Source organism: Haemaphysalis longicornis, unplaced genomic scaffold (genome assembly GCF_048455015.1).
Source record: "Haemaphysalis longicornis isolate Haplotype H1 unplaced genomic scaffold, Haemaphysalis longicornis Haplotype H1 scaffold_3, whole genome shotgun sequence".
In the NCBI taxonomy this organism is placed as follows: Eukaryota; Metazoa; Arthropoda; class Arachnida; order Ixodida; family Ixodidae; genus Haemaphysalis; species Haemaphysalis longicornis.
The window spans coordinates 97,035,454-97,047,724 of NW_027526335.1; positions in this window are offsets into that span (position 1 = coordinate 97,035,454).

The following is a 12,271-nucleotide window of genomic DNA, read 5'->3' on the forward strand; positions in this document are numbered from 1 at the left end:
AGTGGTTGGATTGGTGCTCTAGTAAGAACGCTGAAAAGAGTACTCTCTCGGGATTTTTTCGGGAGCACAGCTGGACAATCTTCGCGGTGAATTTTCGGACGAAAGTGCGTGCAACTTGGCTAAAATAAATATGCCATACAGTCGAAATATGCCATCTACTGCCTAGAAAAAACAAAACATCATAAACTAATAAGTGGGGCCCTGCCAACATATCGAGCCTGTTTTTATGAACAGTGGCTCGTGCCATTATTTTGACATTTTTTTCTTAAAAGTCAAGTACTGCCGTTTATCCAGGACACAGCCCGCATTCTTGCTGACGCATGTGCGACGGAGTATGTGAGCCGTAAATTTTGCAACCATCACTTTTTCCGAGCCGTAGTCAAACAAAATGTGAACGGTATACCGAGCGGCAAGTGCCCGCTCATAGCTTTGAACCGACAGCCTAAGGTACCGGTCCTTGTTCAAGACTCCGCAGCGCAAACTCCCGAGTCCCTGCGTAACAAGCGTTTTCTCCGCATCACAGACCAGCTGCGCGGTGAAGCCGACGCAGCAGGTTCCAATCGAGCCGGTGCCGTGCAAGACGCAGCAACCTTGAAAGCGAACCCAAAAGAGGGGGCCGAAGCAAGGCAAGACAAGTCGATCCAATATCGCGTCCAGAAAGCAAGAGGGGCGACATTCTTTGTCTTAGATTAAAAAATAAATAAAAATGAACAGCGTGCTCGTAGCGAATGATAAGTTTCAGAATCTCCCTGCCAAGGTAACGTCACGCGCATGGTAGTTTGCTACCGCGGCAATATCGCTTGTGATGTCGAGCGAATGGCCAGCGGCCTTTATTTTTTCGCGTATCCATTGTCCTAGGTTTCATTGTTCTTAGCTGCCTTTTGTGCTTGGGCATAAGCGTTGTGAGGCATCTGTCCATAAATTTCACTTTAACGGAAAAAATGCGGACTGCGCGAAAAACGCGGAGTAGCATCAATAGAGGGAAAATCCTGAGTCTGAGCGGAAAAAAAAAATTCTTGCATCTCCACGAAGTGAATCATGACGAGTGGGCGAAGCACTGGGGATTGTTCTTACCTTAAATCACCCGTGGCATTTCCCACTCCCGCATGCATGAGTGACAACGCGTGTGTATAGTATATACAATTCCAATCCAATTCAATTTATTCCAATCCAATTCAAACCAATCCGATCCAAATCTAAATCCAATCCAATTCAATCCAATGCCCCTCGCGCATGCGCAACACTGTATACACGGACGCCAAGGTACAAGCCACGGACAAAGCGAGGTCTTTAGTGCTTCGTCCCTAAAAAAGTAGCGCAAGGAGCTAGGACGGCGAAGGCGACAGCGACATGAGTTACGTCAGCCGTATACCGTTTGTTGCTAAGCGCCGGTGCGAGGAACAGCGCGAAACGAGACAGCTAAATTAAGTTGTCTCACATTTCGCGAGTAACACGCTAACAAACCAGACAGAGTAGGTAAGCCAGGGAAAGGTGGAGGCGGTGTTGGCATCGCCATTTTTCGGCGTAAACGGCAGCATACAGAAACAGCTGCAGTGGAAGTGTTGCAAGATAAGTCGCTGCACCAGTCATTCGTCCGGGCTGATGTCATGAACTGTATTGTTTTTATATTGCGGATGCAGAAACGTCCCTGAATTGTTCTTAACAAGGTTTCATTGAGCGCACGACCGTGTGAGCGCGTTTGCTTGACACGCTGAAACCATTCAAATAAGACAGGTTGCAGTTGTCTCTGCCATGACCAACCGACCTACCGACCGACCGACCGTCTGACCGGACACAAGCGGATAGCGGAAAGGCATAAAAAAACGTCGAGTTTGCTGAAGATGATGGTACCGCAAATCGAGTCTCCGCATTTATATAAAATCAATATCTATATTTGCATCTATATCTACACACACATATATATATATATATATATATATATATATAAAGCGTATGAATGAAGTACGATGGGGCCGGTAAAAATGTACAGTGAAAGAGAAGACTAAAGGGTAACGAACGAAAATGTATTAACGTTTCGGCTTGGGGCAAGCCTTCGTCAGAATGGAGATTCTGGCGAAGGCTTGCCCCAAGCCGAAACGTTAATACATTTTCGTTCGTTACCCTTTAGTCTTCTCTTTCACTGTATATATATATATAGGAGGCTACGTCTACTATCCCGCGTTCATTTTTGTTGTTTCTAAAATTTGTCACCCCTTCAGGCTGACAAACACGAGAAGATGCGTATAAAACACCCGTGGAAAAGCTAAGAGCCAGGCAGACCAGACTTACGGATACAGTTTTAGTATTACCAGACCTCCTATAATATATCCCCCCCGGTATAGAGAGAGAGAGCGATCTTTAATGAATTCTGGCGATGTTAGCTGGGCTAAAATGCCCAACTTGCTACGCCAGCTGATGACGTGATGAAGATGATGGCGATGATGTTCAAGAAGTTGATGCGTACAGATACGGCGAGTTATTCACAGCGACTGGTCTAGACCTGTGTGTTGCAGGTACTCTATCAGAGCTTTGGTAGCCCGTAAAGCACGTTTGGGACAAGCCCATGGTCCTAAAACGTCCTTTAGCTGCATGTCCACGGAAAGCGGCAGTCCCAGAGCCACTGCGAGAGATACTCTTTGAGCACCGAATCGAGCACATTCACAGAGCAGGTGCTGCAGTGTTTCTCGCACATCACAGTGTGGGCAGAGTGGCGACGTAGCCTGTTTTATCTTGAAGAGGAAGTTGCGCGTGTATGCGACATTCAACCGCAGGCGATGTAGAATTGCTTATACGCGCTTGGGGAGTCCTGGTGGGATTTTAAATTTGCAGTTGGGATCGATGAAGGATAACGGCGCGTAATGACGTGATACGTCATCCCAGGCTGCACGCTGCATGTTCCATGCCACGCTGCATGCAAGTATAGATGCATCTTTCCTGGAGAATGGTATAGCTATTGCCGATGCACGATGCTTATGCGCAACGGATGCAGCAATGTCCGCCTTCACATTGCCAGTTATCCCACAATGGGCTGTAATCCACTGAAGTGCAATGTTATGGTGCGCTTGTAGAGCTTGGAGATGTAAAGCGTGTATGTCACACACAGGCTGGTCTTTTGGAAAAGATACTAGACATTGAAGGGCAGCCCTTGAGTCCGTGAAGATGGCCCACTCTCGAGCGGGTTGCTTGACGATATGAGCGAAAGCCACCCTCAGAGCTGCAAGTTCGGTAGCCGTAGTTGAACTTCTGTGACTGAGCATGACACTGATGGTAGTACGGGATGACGGTATCCACACCCCGATAGTGGATGATGTTGATGACACCGACCCATCAGTGTACACATGAGTGTGGTCACTGTATATCCGAGACATGTAGTCCAGGGCGAGGAACTTTAGTGCGGGAGCCGGAATATACTCCTTCCTCGTGATACCGGGCACAGTAGTCGTGACTGGTATGGGCAGGAACATCCAGGGCGGATGCTCAGGAGGAGAAGGCTCTTGATACAACTTCGGCAGAAATTCACGCACTTCTTTGGCCCAGCTTGTCGCTAGAGGATGGCCCCGCTGTCTTGCCACAATCCGCAGACGCGCACGAAGCAACTCCTGCGTGCTTAGAGCGAGTGGTGAGAGCTGCCTGCATTCTGTCAGCGTTCCGATGGTAGAGGTTGTCTTTGGAACGCCAATGCAGACCCACAGGACTTGTGCTTGGATGCTCTCTAGCGTTTTCACAGTTCCTTTTGATAGAGGGACCAAAGCAAGGATGCTGTAACTCATCAGGCCAACGCAAAGCGCTTTGTATACCAGTAGAAGAGAATTGACTGAACAACCGCCAGTATTGGTGGAGAGCATGCGGAATATGCGGGCGAACGAAGTAATCTTGTCCTTGAGGTGGCGAAAATCTGGCGACCCAGGTGAGATTACTATCAAATGTCACTCCCAAGAACTTGTGGGTCGGGACGTATGGAATTTCGGTCCCTCCAACAGGGAGGCCGTAGCGCGTAAGGTCACGCTTTGTGAAGGCTATCGCAGCACACTTATTCCCTGAAATCACTAATCCTCTAGTTGTCAGAAATGCCACAATAGAGTCAATTGCTCGCTGCAGACTTGACCGTAACACTCGCCTATTGCGGCCAGAACTCCACATGCAGATGTCGTCGGCGTACAGAGAGATTTCTACCGACCTTGGCACGCATTTCTCCAGGCCAACTACGGCAATGTTGAAGAGTGTAGGGCTCAGTACCCCACCCTGGGGAACACCTCGGGTCACCTGATGTAGCGATGAGTCGCCCATGTCGGTAGACATGTACACATACCTGTCGGAGAGGTAGTCCGATAGCCATGCGTACATGCGGCTCCTGATGCCTAAAGACTTCAGCGCCGAGCGGATGGCTTCATGCTCGACGCAGTCATACGCTGACTTGATGTCGAGGAACACGGCAACAGCAATGTTCCGCCGACACTTTGCTTCTCTTATGCTATTTGCAAGGGTGATGACGTTGTCGAGGCTGCTACGACCCTTGCGGAAACCAGACATCTGTGCCGGGTATATATTTCGGATGGTCAAATCCCAGTCCAAGCGGAGCAGCACCATCTTTTCCATCAGTTTCCCGACATAACTCAGGAGCGCTATGGGTCGGTAAGACTCGATGGCGGTTGGAACTTTGCCTGGCTTTAGGACTGGGACGAGGCGAGCGTGTTTCCACCTTGGCTCTAGACGACCAGTTTCCCACGAAAGATTGAAGGCATGCAGGAGGCAACTTCTTCCCTTTTCACCTAGGTGCGAGAGGGTTGTGAAGGGCATGTCATCCGGGCCTGGGCAGCTGGATTTCTTGTCAGAAGCCAGTGCAGCGAGCAACTCTGCCATGGAGAATGGCTCGTCCATTGGGGACACCGAGCCTGAGCATACCCCCCCCCCCCCTGGTATAATCAGCTAATCAGCTATAGCCCCTAACTTAATGCGGAGATTACTGCAGTGAAATTGTTGGAAACCGCCCTCCCCCTATATTAGTCCTTATTACAACACCCATCAACAGCTTTCACAGTCCCTGAGTTATTTCTACTTTAGAGAGGACTCATGCCATATCGACCATAATTAGTTTTTTTTTTTTTTGCAAACCCACGAACGAATAACGGGAGCACGCCGTGTATATATTTTGTGCAGCGAAGCGCATGACCTTCTTACCTCCATTTAAGAAGGGCGATATGTCACGCACCCGCCATTTAATTTCCCGCGCTATTATGAAAATCATTCAAGTGAGCGAAAAAGTTTGGTCACGCGTACACGCTTCCAGGTTGGCGTTCGATTAAAGTTCCCTTCGTTTATTTCCGCCCCACACGCTTGCTTTCTCTTTGCAGTCCAGTCACGGCAAGATATGTTTTTACCGCCCACGACAGCGCACCTTAAAATTTCACCTCACTCTCCACCACGAATTACGCATATGAACGTGTGCGCTTCCGCGTGTGTGAGCGCGCATTTCGCATAACGACGCTACTGGGAACCTCCTTCTTTTATCCCGGCTTCGACCAGCTCCAACGCAGAAGTTTCGTGTTCAGTAGGCAACGCCTTCTACATGAAAGAAAGCCCTGTCGTTGCGCTATCACCTCAGTGTTTCCGCTCAAAGAGATTGGCATTTTTTCGTCGCACTCTACTGTAGGTTGTTTTTAATCACTTTAAAGGATGTAAAAGAGCGGCAAGCTCACGTTATAATCGATCAACCAACTTCAATGACACCGTCAGGAGGCTTTTTCCTAATCTAAAAGGTGCTGGCTCAAGCGATTTGGAGTTCCGCTTTTGGGCTGGTAATCATGGCATAAGCGGTATACCGAGCATTCGACCTGCCCATTTATCAAAGCCGATAAATCCAGGCCTAACACGGGCACGTGATAGAGGACCCGAAAGAGGTCGCTTGTACAACTTCTGCTTTGCGATCGCTGGCATTAAGGAAGAAAAAAAAAAGAAAAATACGCCCACTTCCAAATTAACGTTCGGTCATCCATTACTGTTCATGGCTGAACTTGAACACTGCTGCATAAGAAGGCTTCTGGCGCTTCGAATAAAAACGAAGATAAAGAATTCCGTGAGTTGAGGGTGGAGAAAGTTCTCTCGCTGTTCTTTTTATTTCTGACACAGCACTTTCCTCTCATTTACCTCATCGTCGTGCTTGCATAAAGATCGCATCTGGAAGACTTTCTAGGGGATGAAAGGGCAGAAAAAAGTTTTGGGGAAGAAAATGTAGTGAGAAAAACGCCGCAAAATGCGGCAGTATCCACTCGGAGGCAACGGAAATGCAAATCGGCCGTGATGGCTAAGCTGTCGCTTCACCCGTTTAGCTGAAGTGACGTCGTTTATTGAACGGAAGGTTCCGCCGTCCCTGGTATTCTTCTACTTTTCTGCCCATGCGGGACACGCAACTGATTAAAATGTCAAGCTGCACTTAGGCACACCTAGGTTTCTTGAACATTCTCGCCAATATTTTGGTTGTTTCCTGGCCCGTCCTGATTAGATACTTGTTGAAGATTCAGTCTTATATTGAACGACTGTTACGAAGTCACTCTTGAGTAGACAATACAGACATTCGGACGGTTGCCTTTAAAACTACCGTAAGTCGGTACAAAAGGCTGTCTTGGAGAACTTCCCTCAGGCTCTAAAAAAACGGGAAATGAAAAAACTGAATGCATTCTTTGCGGGTTATAACACCGCTTTACTCTAGCAGGTGCTGTGGAGACCGAGTTCTTTATGGAGATGGATTCTGCGCAATAAGACAAAAGCAGGGCTGAGGAGGATGCCTGCAACCACCACGAAATCATGATGTTTCTTTCAGACCACAAGGGGAAGTTTAGCGCGCTCATTACCATGTGGCTGAGTGAATAAACTTTAGCAACAGCAAATGTGATCGTTATTGTTTCTCGAATGCCCTGTGGCGTTCTCTGTGAAGGCGTAAAACTCAAGGAGGACTGAGAGATGGCTCTCTTTGTCTTTTGGTGATTCCGGCAAGAGGTGTTTTATTAAAGAGAAAGCCCTAGATAGATGGCATGCAGGCTAAACTCCGCGTTGGGAAGTACGAAAATTAAATAAAAAATGGACGTAGAGGTATAAAGAATTGAAGCGCACGCCGGGAGAGAGAAACAGTTCCGGAGGAGGGTCTGAGAAAAGGATACGGACGACAGAACTTTCTAGACGCGTGGGGTTAAAGCTTCATTTGCGCACCTCTATGGGTAGTGACGCACCGGGCCCTAGTCGTGAGCAGGGAAGACCGAGAAAGTACGCCAGGGTGGTAGAGGCCAGAGCAGCTCCACAAGCCCTTCGTCGTAACCGCCGTTGTGAGCAAGTGGCTATGGATAAAGTTTAGGCTGCGCTCCCACGAGAGAAAGTTCCCCAGAAAGTTACTCGGAGGATCAACAGAGGGCCCAACTAAGCTTTCAACTTCACATCATCAGGAAGTTCTAAGTACTCTTCGTAATATTTCAAGATTCCTGTGAGAGGGGTTTCGGATATGTCCTGATAAATGCAACTGGCAAATAAAATATTTACGTCTCTGCAGCTTACAACATGCGCGCCTCGCGTGCGTGTGCGTTCCGTCGTTATGCGACGGAACAAATACGCACGCCCAAGTGGAAGGGGAATTTATGTACCCGTAATGCTCTAACCCATTTACAGGTCATTTTAAATCTCAGATGACTTACTGTTCTTAAAGGCAGATGAAGGCGGATCTGACAGCACATTTAGACGGCTCACAAAGGAATGCCGTACCGGCATCGCGGAAATAACGCGTCCGGGAGTCAGTTTCCGTTTGTAAAGTCAACCCCAGTTGCACCATGGCTGCGCGGCGTCGGTGTCAGCCGAGTGAACTTGACATGCAGGTGCGAAAGGCCCGGGTGATGAGGGTCTATTTATAACTACTTCCCGCCCCAACATCGCAGCCATATTTGACGGTTTGTTTAGGGTTTCCCGCGGGCCGACGCGTCAGAATGGCATGCATGACGTGTTAAACACGTCGTAAAACATTTCTTCGCGGCTACCCTTCCGAATGCGCCATTTGTCAAGTGTCTTGCACATAGCAAACTCTAGAACTGAGTAGGCGCGTATACTAAGAAATTTATGGCGACGGCTCCACCGAGGCTCTACCGAAGGTTGGTTCAGTCGTCATGGAATGACAGAAGACTTGCAAAAACCTCATAAATGTCGCACGTAAACGGACGCTAAGAGCAAAGTAAACACAAGTCCGACATTTTTGTCTTTGTTGTTGTCGAAACGGCTGTGCATTTGTATGCATGCGACACGCACAGTGGACAGGGACCCAAAGTCGAGACTCTTGTTCACAGCCGCAGCTGTAAACACTTTCTTGTCGTCTGCTTGCCGACGTATGTGCATGGCCGTGTGTCCTTCCCAGTATGTCCCTCACTGGCATCACGGCGCATCAGCCACCGAGCGCAGAACTAAACGTATGAAATGTTTCGGTCACGTGGAAACCTGAGCCAATGTGCTGCTTAGATTGGTGTCACAAATAGAGGCCAGATTTTTAGGCATTAAAAAAAACGTGTTTCAGGAGCCAAAACTGGGGAGGTAAAACAGCGTTTTAGACATCCAACGCTGGAAATATCGACACCCGAAAGATTTTACATAAATGCAAATAATTTCCAACGAAGACGTGCGCGACCTGTATCTACGACTGGGAAAACAAAGAGATGTTATTTTTTATGATGGCACAAAGGCGCCAACAGTTGAACATAATTCAATTGTCCCATAAAATCACTAGACTAGTGACGATCAGTTCGCTTAATTCAACAAGCGCAATGCTCACATTTATATGCAGTGGCCACTGTCACTTGCTCGAGCGTCGTGTATAGTGAAAGAGGCAAAAAAGTATAGTTGAAAGCTTGTAAGACTGATTAAAAAAAGCGCTCCATTATGTCTGAATCACGCAATTAGTTGAGGACACAACAAAAAGAGACACAAATAAACGCAAGAGAGACGAAGATGTATTAAAAAATTAACATGTTCTCACATGAGGGCTGTTAGGCACAACCCTCGCAATTTTCTCATAGACAACGATATTATCCGAATTGTACAGGCAAGACGTCCCAACACTGCCAAATACACTTCCACACATTTCGAGAGCAATATTTAAATGTTTTTATCAGCCGAACAGATTTTTTTTATTTTAGAGCCCGCTGGCAGCATGAGTTTTAAGGCGTAATGACGGGCAGCGGCGCAGTGATGTTTCGCCGTTTGCTCTTCAGTATAGGAGTGATATCCTAACAAAAGCGTTTTGGGTGGCCACTGGCGAATCAACACACTCCTGGGTATCCTTCTTTTCGGAACGACTCGGGATGGCAGAGTAGGTAGCCATACCGCGAGAAGGCCAGAAGGGAGGGATACTATAGGTAGAGTTCCTGTATATTGTGTAGCGCCAGAGGTGATTGTCTGACTGCCACATGCCACTGGTTCCACCTTACAACAGCAAAGCCCGCTTTCAGTGCTGCGCCCAAGACACCGTTTTTAACCAGTTCTTCTCAAGTGAGCGTGTCGGTTGCGCTGGCGGCTCAGATGATAGGGAGTATTCTAGTAACGTTGGGCTACTGGCGGTGAGCGTGACTACAGTAGCGCGACCACGGGCGGCGCTGCGAAGCGCGTCTCCGTGACGTCGGCTTAGGGACTCTCGCATTTGCACCCGCCGCGGTGGCTCAGTGGCTAAGGCGTTGCGCTGCTGAGCACGAGGTCGCGGGTTCGATTCCCGGCCGCGGCGGCCGCTTTTCTGATGGAGGCGAAAAGCAAAAACGCCCGTGTGTACGAGATTTCGGCGCACGTTAAAGATCCCCAGGTGGTCAAAATTAATCCGGAGCCCTCCACTACGGCGCGCCTCATCGCCTGCGTTGCGTCGGCGCGTTAAACCCTACAATCAATCAATCAAACTCTCGCATTTGCGGTCTTCCGTAGACGGGCGCGCTCTCCCTGCTGTTCCTTCGCGCTCGGCTGACTTTCGTTGCTTGTCCGCCCCAGATCTTGCGTCTGCCTAACTTTCTTGCCATAATAAAAGAGTTGAAATCGCGTACATTAGCTCAAGGAATGATTTTAAAGTAGAGTTTTTGTTTGATACCGCTCCGAAAGAAACATTGCCGGCGTCGCCCCATTCCTTGCGGAGCCGGTCTGGTGCGGAGCGCGAAGAGCCAAAGCTCGCGTCAGCTCCTGAATCGAGCAATCTTTCGAACAAGGGGAACAGCCAGCTGTTATAATAACCTACAACACCGAAAATGCGAACCGAAAACAAATCCCAGACAATCGGGGCGGTCGGCTTTGGCAGGAGGCTTTACGATCCCGACAATCGGTTATAAAGAAATGGTGAAACGGTTTTTGCAATCTTGCCGATCGCTCGAAAGTATTGTATCACATCACAGTACGTTGTCATGACATGAAAATATGCCGACATGCACTGTGGGCCTCAAAGAATGTCGGTTGAATTCCAAATAACCTACTGTATAGGCACGTGCTCGATTTACAACAGGCTTCTATCCAGTATAGAGGCTTATTGAGCAAAGCGTTAGCAATGAAACACGATACCAAATGACGTGGCCGGTTCAAACTCGGAGGCTGCACTCGTATACAAGGCACGGCGCCATAACCGCTTAACCAAGCCACAGAGACTTAGGAATGGCACAATGACACACACAGTTTTCATTACTGCTTTTCTGCCCCTGTAGAGTCAGTACGGAGCGCAAAAAGTCAGTACAGAGAGAAGCCAGTGCTAGTCGGCTTCTATATCATTTCTGCAGGTGCGCCGCCATAACATGTTTCCGGCATATCAGAGGCGCACGCACGTACGCACGTACGCACACACACACACCACACACACACACACACTCACACACACACACACACACCGACACACACACGCACACACACCGACACACACACACACATGCACGCGCGCACGCACACACGCACGCACACACGTACACACAAGAACACACACACAGACCCACACACACCCACGCGCACGAACGCACGCACGCAAGCACGGTAGCCACGTTTACGCTAAAAATAGAGTACCACTACGTTTGTTCAGACCTGTAGGGATGTTTAAGGTACATTTCCCTCAGCCATGCCTTCCCAACATTGAGATATGCGTTATAGTAAAACTGAACTCAAGAGGCGGAGGAGGAGGATGGGAAAAATTTATTTAAAAGTAAAATTGGGCTGGTTAGTGCAGGACAAGAGAGCAAGAGTGAGTTTCTTTAATTGATGAAAGTCCATCCCGGGTAGGCTGGGAATTGTTCATTGTGCCTGAAGGGGTTGGAAACCAATTAGAAACTGGTTACACATATTCATCTGTTTCGACTTTTGTTATACTGGAAACCGACACGTATACAATTTATAGCTTCGTTAGCGAGTATATCAAGCCTTCAATACCGTGATCATGTCATAACTGTTCGGGGTGAGAGTCAGTTCGTTATGGTAACGATGGTTACCATAAAAATTGGGGGCACAAAAGCCGCCTTTGAGCACTCTGGACAACGTTGTCCGCGCCGTTTCACGGTGGCTTAGCACAAACCTTCTCATTGTACAGTCAAACCCGGTTATAGCGAATTGTAATATGCGCCGCGATTAGTTCGATATATCCACTAATTCGATATAGCCAAACCCGTCTATAACGATTTTGTTTGTTACGAGGTCACAATACGCGGGACCCAAACCCCGCCTTCCCCTGCCATTCCCACAGGAAAAACGAACACATAAAGTATGCCATTACCTTACACAAAACAACCCATTATAGGCATGCAATAAAGGTGCTTACCACCTTAACTGCCAACTTCGCAAGAAAGGGGTGATTTTTGTTTCCACTTTGGTTTTGACGGCACCAACTAGCACCGCATCCTCTACACGAGACATCGTTTGCACCAGTTCTAGTCCGTGTCCTTCAATATCGAAGCAATATTGGCGGAGAACATCGCCTGGCAAAAGTGCTCCATAAAGCGTCGGACGGCTTTACGTTGGGATATCCTCAGTCTCTTCAGTGCTTTCAGCAGCACCAGGTGCCGTGACGTCGGCGACGGTGTGTGCGCTCAAGGGGCTTACAGGGACGGCAACATCAACGTACAAAACTGAGGAAGTCCTCTGAGGACACTCCTATCGGCACAGCATCTGGAACGTTGGCGAGCTATTCGCGCAGTTCGCCGATGATGCCGTCTCGGTCCGGACTCGCTGGCTGGATGAGCTCCGTCGTGAATCCGGTGCATCGGAAACAGTTACGGAGGGTTTCGGGCATCACGTTGGTCTA